The following is a 6,961-nucleotide window of genomic DNA, read 5'->3' as shown; positions in this document are numbered from 1 at the left end:
ATAGTCATACCCTTTGGCAAAAACAATGTGCCCACAAATTACCACATAGGCGGAAACCCATTAAGTACAGAGAAAGTTATTAGGGACCTGGGGACCCAAGTTGATAGCAATCTCTCCTTTGAAAACCACATTGCCAAAGTGGTTAGAAAGACCTTCTACATAGCCCACCTCATCACAAAGGGTTTCACATCTAGATCAAGAGAGGTAATCGTGCGGCTTAATTCATCCCTCATCAGGCCCATCATAGAATACAATGCCTTTTGGGATGTACCTTACCCGACACCTGCAGCAATTAGAAAGACCCCAAAAGTATCTCACCAAGAGGATCAAGGGTCTCAAACAGATGCCATATGCTGCTCGGTTAAAAAAACTCCAGCTCTACTCAGTTGCATACCGCCTACTTCGAGGCGATCTATGCCTGACATACAAAGCTATGTCAAATCCAGAATTAATGGACATGCTCCACCTCACTAAATCTAAATCCCTTAGAGCCACATGCTCGAGGGACTTGAACCTCAGCAGAGAAATAAATAGAACTTGCTGGAGGGACAGGTTCATAACCCAGAGGCTCCCTTCGCTCTGGAATAGAATTCCAGTTCATGTGAGGCAGAGCACCTCACTGAATCTCTTCAAGAAGAATCTCGATAGGTGGATGGGGGGATCGTAGGTTTGTCCCAGGGATTACTCCCGTGTCACTATTAGACAGAGGCACAGTAAACTAAACCTTAAAAAGGGCACAGTATACTCAAATCAAGGGGTGGCATAAGCCATACAGAATCGGGCTAGGCTTATAATTTCCCCAGGGCAGATAGCCTAGTATGAACCTATATGCATTAAACAACAAAAAGCACACAAAAAAGTTAACGGCAGCTATTTTCAGACAGGTGCAAGGCTGTTGTGTTAGTAAGTACACAATAAAAGATTTTTAGCACAAGAACTTCTGCTTATGGTAGCATGGGGAGATGGAGTGGACAGCAGAGGAAAAGTTGTGATGGATGTTTTTGGCTGGTGTCTGGTGTTGGGTAAAAAGAACAAAAATGCAAAAGTGATGGAGAGAGAAAAGATAAAAGAGAATGCAACAGATTCAACAGTTTAGAGTGGTTGAGGAAAAACAGTTTATGCTTCATAGCTGGAGTATGGAAAAGATAAATGGAGATGGTGGAGGTTAGTGAAAGAACATGGCAGTTGAGCTAAAGACACATGAGAATAACAGGTTAGCTGGAAATGTATGTATAGCAAGACAAAGAGGAACCTTACGAAAAAAATGGTTTGGTTTGTATTCGGGAGTACTGTGTGTTTAGTTGAACATTTTCTTTACCATACTTATGCTAATAAAAACTACTGAAAAATAATGAATTTTAATTAAATTGGTATAGATTTTAATAACTCAATAAGGGCATGATTTAGCAATGCAAAACATTCAGATACACTTCTCTCTCACACACACAAACACACAGCCCAAAAATGATTTGACATATATATATATGTGTGTGTGTGTGTGTGTGCGTGCGTATGCCCGTGTGTGTGTGTGTGTGTGTGTGTGTGTATATGTATATATATATATATATATATATATATATATATATATATATATATCTATATTATACATTATATATATATATATATATATATGTATATACTGTATACACACACACACACACACACACACACACACACACACACACACATATATATATGTATACACATTTTTTTTTAAAGTTAGGTTTGCCTTCCATACTGAAATGTCTAAGAATACCTCTAAATGATCTAACTCTCTACTCTGTGGGTTTGTGTAGTGTTAATATTTTTTCTCTGAGTCCTTAGCCTCCACTTTCTTTGTTGTCATCCTGAAAGTCCATTCATTGTAATATTTGTAACAGTGGTGGCATTCTCCTCTTTGGAATAAAACAGTCATCATGTGCACAAGTATTCTTGGTTTCACATTATTTATGGGGGCACTGAAATTTCATGCAAGGCATTATTAACTTATACCTGTAAGGAAAACAGCATTTCTGACCAAAATAAAAATTGTATTAATATGGGGGGGGTGTGATTAACCAAAGAACACTGCTCTTCAGTTCATGGACAACGAAAATGCAAAGTGACAAAGTCCCAGTCCAGAGTATACATTGGCCTTTGTCTTGCTGAAGGGATCGGTGCAGTGGGGAAATGTTTAATTCTGGTGCTTGTGCAATGTGCATACATAAAACTACTGAAGGGAATGGATCGCTGGGGTGGGAGAAATGTTTCCACTTGGTGCTTGTTCATACTTGAAATGACTAAGGGGATGGACCGCTGGGGGAAATGTTTCATTTTGGTGCTTGTACATACTTGGAGATATACTGCTGAAAGGATTAGTTGGGGTCTGGGAAAGATGTTTCAAGAGAATTGCATTTTAGTTTTATACAAGTTCAAAGTTTTATACAAGTTCAGATGTTAATTTAAATAAAACAGTTTTTATGTTTAAAAGTTGGTATCCCACAATTCAATTGGAGTGGGCAGGGTTACATAATTATGTATAAAGATTTCATGTTAATCAGCATACAGATTGTTGGTCAATAGTACCTATTTTTCATGAGCCTTTGTCCATATTTTTGATGTTTCTGGGTTGAGAGGTATAATCCTGTTCTTTTGTCAGAGTTTATCATAGCAATGGGCCAGATTCAGGAAGCCTCCGTGTAAGAGTTATAACTCTTACACGGAGGCTGCAGTTAAACGGTGTGATGTCAGCATGTCATGCATATGCATGAGGTGCATGAGGCATGCTGAATCACACTAGTAACTCTTACACGGTCCATGTAAGAGACTAGGGGGCGTGTCCGTAGGCTAAGCCCTGCAAGCGGACACGCCCCCTGGAAGACTAGAATGGCTGAAAGTAAACAGCCACGAGAGAGGCCATGGAAATGTGAATAAACACACTACACAACACATGCCCCGACAGACCATCAGTGTATAAAGTGCAGAGATGTTATAAAATTAAATTAAAACCTGTTTTATTTTTTTTAAACCCCGTAAATGTTTGCTACTGTGTGCGCAGGTGTGCTACTAGTGCAATTGCAGTTAGCAGTCAGTGGAAAAGGATATAAGAACTAAATATGCAAAGTAAGCCAAGACGTAATAGCTTAGCGGTAGAGTTGCTGGCCTAAGAGTAGGCAGGCAGGGTTCGAGCCCCCACAGCAACTTTTCTTTTTGTAAATAAGCACTAAAAAGCCCCCTGACAGTATTGTACAAATGTAAAAGTATTCCCTTTTGTAAAATGGAATGAAATGGAGCATATATTTAGAAGTAACACAATAATAAAAATAGTCAGAAATGTACTGATAGCTAAGCTGCTGTGAGACAGACTGCCCGTAGCTGAGTAGTGTTTAAAAAGCTGCAAACTGCGTGCCCGTTGCTAAGCACCGGTTTAACAGGCTGAAACTGTTTGCAACTAGCTGTGCTGAGCTGAACATGTGTGTCACTAGCCAATTAAGGTTTATCCCAGCGCACACCGCTTTGCGCCGCTCACAAGCTAACTGTCAGTGCACATGCGTTTGCTCCGCGCAAACGAGTGCAGACCTGCTTTTAAGTGCTTAAAAGTGCTTTTGGCATGTTTCATTGACAGGTCCTCAACTCATTTCTGTCAGGAAAATCAAAATCAGTTGCCAGATTCGAACCCAGGATACCATGCACTAGAGTCAAGGTACTAAACCACTAAGCCATGACAGCAATACCTAGAAATGCAGAAATAGCATATATATGGGATAAAATCCAGAATGGAGCATGATAAAGCATTTTCAGTGAAGTAGATACAATTCCAAAATGGCCAATCAGAGAAATGTGCGGGAAAAGCGGCATATATAAGCCCCATAGGTGGGAATACACAGCAGAAACGATTGTAGAACAGACCTGCAGTCAGAATGAGTGGAGTAGGTGAGGGACGTTGCTTCGAGCACAGCGTTGGGGCATTGAGGAGTCCAGATACATGGTCTGGCTCCTTGTCCATCATCACGAGGCCCAACTCATGCAGGGCCAGGTCTCATGGGGAGCGTATAGGGCAGAGGCATGGGACCAGTTGGCTCGTGATCTGACCAGTGCTACTGGCATTCCACGCACTGGTGAGCAGGTCCGTCACCACCATGCGGACCTGAAGCGACGCAAGCAAGACCAGTTGACCGAATGGATCCAGGAGGCCCGGGATATGCCCAACGCCCCACTACTGAGTAAGTTACATTTTGCTTATGTATGTAAGGATTTCAACTGGCTGATACCATGGAGATGTGTAGTTCAATATTACTTCTTTCGTATTACAGCTGCAGGTGTCCACTCTGCGAACCACGAGATGTATGCCCGTAGGCTGGTGCGGCTGCGCCACCATGCAGGTTAGTAACCCCACCCATTACTTGTAAATAAATATTATACTGTAGCATGTATCAGAATACTGCAGTGTATTGATTAAAAGTAATATAATGTGCAAGCAAGAATTGAAAGTCTGCAGGTATGGCTGCAACAAGTTCATCAGTATGCAAGTGTAACTGGAAATATAATTGATAGAATTAAACAGTGCTGTAATACAGATGTCCCACCATTAATTAAATATAGTGTAACCTGCAGTAGTCTCAAGAGTACAGCTTCAGAATCTGAGGTAGTCATATGTGAGATATATCTCCTGTTGAAATGCTGAATCATGACAGAAGTGAGGCTGTTGGAAAGTGTTTGAATCACCACCAGTCTAACATGTGAACAAAGCCTAGAAGTACCAACCTGAACTGTGAAGTTGCAGGATGTGTGAGAGTGACAGAAAGGGTCATGTATGAATAAATAAAGTAGTAATAACCCCTGAATATAGTAGCCCCAGTGTGTTTCTACAGAACTAAATGCATGCGGGAAGTACATCTTAATATCCCAAACTGATTTCAGTGTGTCAGAATCTGGAATGTCTAGGCCAAATTCTGTATATGGTGATCACAATAAACAATTTGCAGATAGAATGAATGATTATCTGACAGACTAAACAGCCATAGTTGTCCCCTGTCCTGTCATCAAAGTGTAGCAGGATGATGTATCTGATCAGATTCAAAATGAGTAGGATAGTGATGTATTTGTAACAGGTGTAGCATGACAGTCAAATAAAAATTATTTTGAAACATCAGCCTCAACTTAATTGTGTACCTATTACAAATGTAAATCAATGTGTAACATATGAATGTGTCATCACTTTCTATCTCCACCCAACCCTATAATTCCATATAACAACACCCACTAAATAATGGTATGTGAACATTTCATTAATCATGGACATTTGTCCGTTTCAAAAATATATGCATGTCTGTTTGTGCATGTGCCCTGTTCATACCTGCAAATTTGATGGCCTGTTGCCATTAATCAACCCTGCATGTTGTTTGACTGTGTATTTCTGTTCAAATAATGCATGTGATATTGATATGCCCCTTGTTCAATGGTGCTAATATCTGGGTGTTTGTTTGATGGGAATACCAATGCATGCTGTTACAACTAATCTGAATGGAATAAAATGCCACTAACCCAAACTAACATAACTACTCACAAACCTAGAACGCTTGGACAGGCAGGTCCCAGCGGACCCACCTCTCCCACCTCAGCTGGCGACTGCACCTGGCACTAGTGCCCAGGCCGGACCCCCCCTCCGGTGGCCCTGTGCCACCTTCAGGTGGAAGCGCTGCAGGGGATGGGGCCCGTCCCCCCTCTGCAAGTGTGGCCTGAGGGGTTTGTCCACTCACCCTCCAAGGTGTCCGGTCTGTGGTGCGAAGGGAGATCCAAGACTCTGTTCTTGGGCCCCTACGCCAGCTCGAGGCTCATGTGGCACAGCTAATGGCCCCGGCCGTTGCCCCGCCTACACAGCCCCCAGCACAGTCCTGTCCTGGGCTGTGAAGGAACAGTGGCAACTGCCTATGGGTGGGGATATCAGTTCCACTGTTGCCATCTGTGGGCTCATGCATCTTGGATATCCCAACCTCCGTCCCCGTCAATTGTGTAACCCCCCCATGTGTGTCATACACCGCCCCTGTATGCGTCTTGTCTGTCTTGTCTGTTAACCTACCCAACCTACCTCCCCAGCTATACCGACTTCCTTCACCTGACATACCACTCTCACCTGAAAAAAAAAAAAAAGGACACTCTGTACCCACAAAAAATTATGCCCCATACATAGCTGTCCATGTCGCACACATGTCTGCTTGACATTGAAACAGTTAATTACAATTGGCTCTACAACAAATATTAATGTTGTCCTGACACCTCTCTCAGGGGTGAAAGGTTTCCAATGTCTCACTAAAATACATGGAAATGCACAGCTGTTGCTGCCAAAGACATGGGCATCTATGGGCCTTACCTACATCCCTCCTGCAAATCCCACGCTTGTTTCCCTACTGTCTTACCCTCTTTGTGACCCCTTTTTCACCACTTTCCTGTCACCCCTTTTTCTTTTCTTTCAAAGAAATTAGCGCGGGTGTGCGCTTGTGTTACGGGGGCTCACCGCCAGTGCAAGATGCGTGAGCTCAGCAAACGAGCGCAGACCTGGTTTAAAGTGGTTAAAAGTGCCTTTATGGCACTTTGATTGACAGGTCCTGTACTCAGTTTGAAAGTTTGCAAAGAAAAATAAATTCCCACTGTCAGTCTCAAACCCAGGACCTTGGTAACATTAGTCTGTATGACCTACCACTAAGCCATGCCTGCCTTACAAGAACACACTGCTAAAATAAATATAACATGTAATAGTAGGAATCAGTATAAAGGCAATATAGGAGATGTACTATCCAAGCATGTCAGGCAGAGTTTTAATGGCCAAATTACTGGATTCCCATACTAGTTCAGTGTTAACAGATACAGCCCTGCTACTTGTTAGCTTGTACATAATACTGTAAGGTAATGTACATATATGAAGGTACGTATATCTACACATACATATATATAAATATATATAAATACATATGAAATATAGTTG

This window comes from Protopterus annectens, chromosome 1.part1, assembly GCF_019279795.1.
Source record: "Protopterus annectens isolate FY-2018-M chromosome 1.part1, PAN1.0, whole genome shotgun sequence".
Lineage (NCBI taxonomy): Eukaryota > Metazoa > Chordata > Ceratodontiformes > Protopteridae > Protopterus > Protopterus annectens.
The sequence above is the reverse complement of the archived record's forward strand: the minus strand, read 5'-3'. Positions refer to the sequence as shown.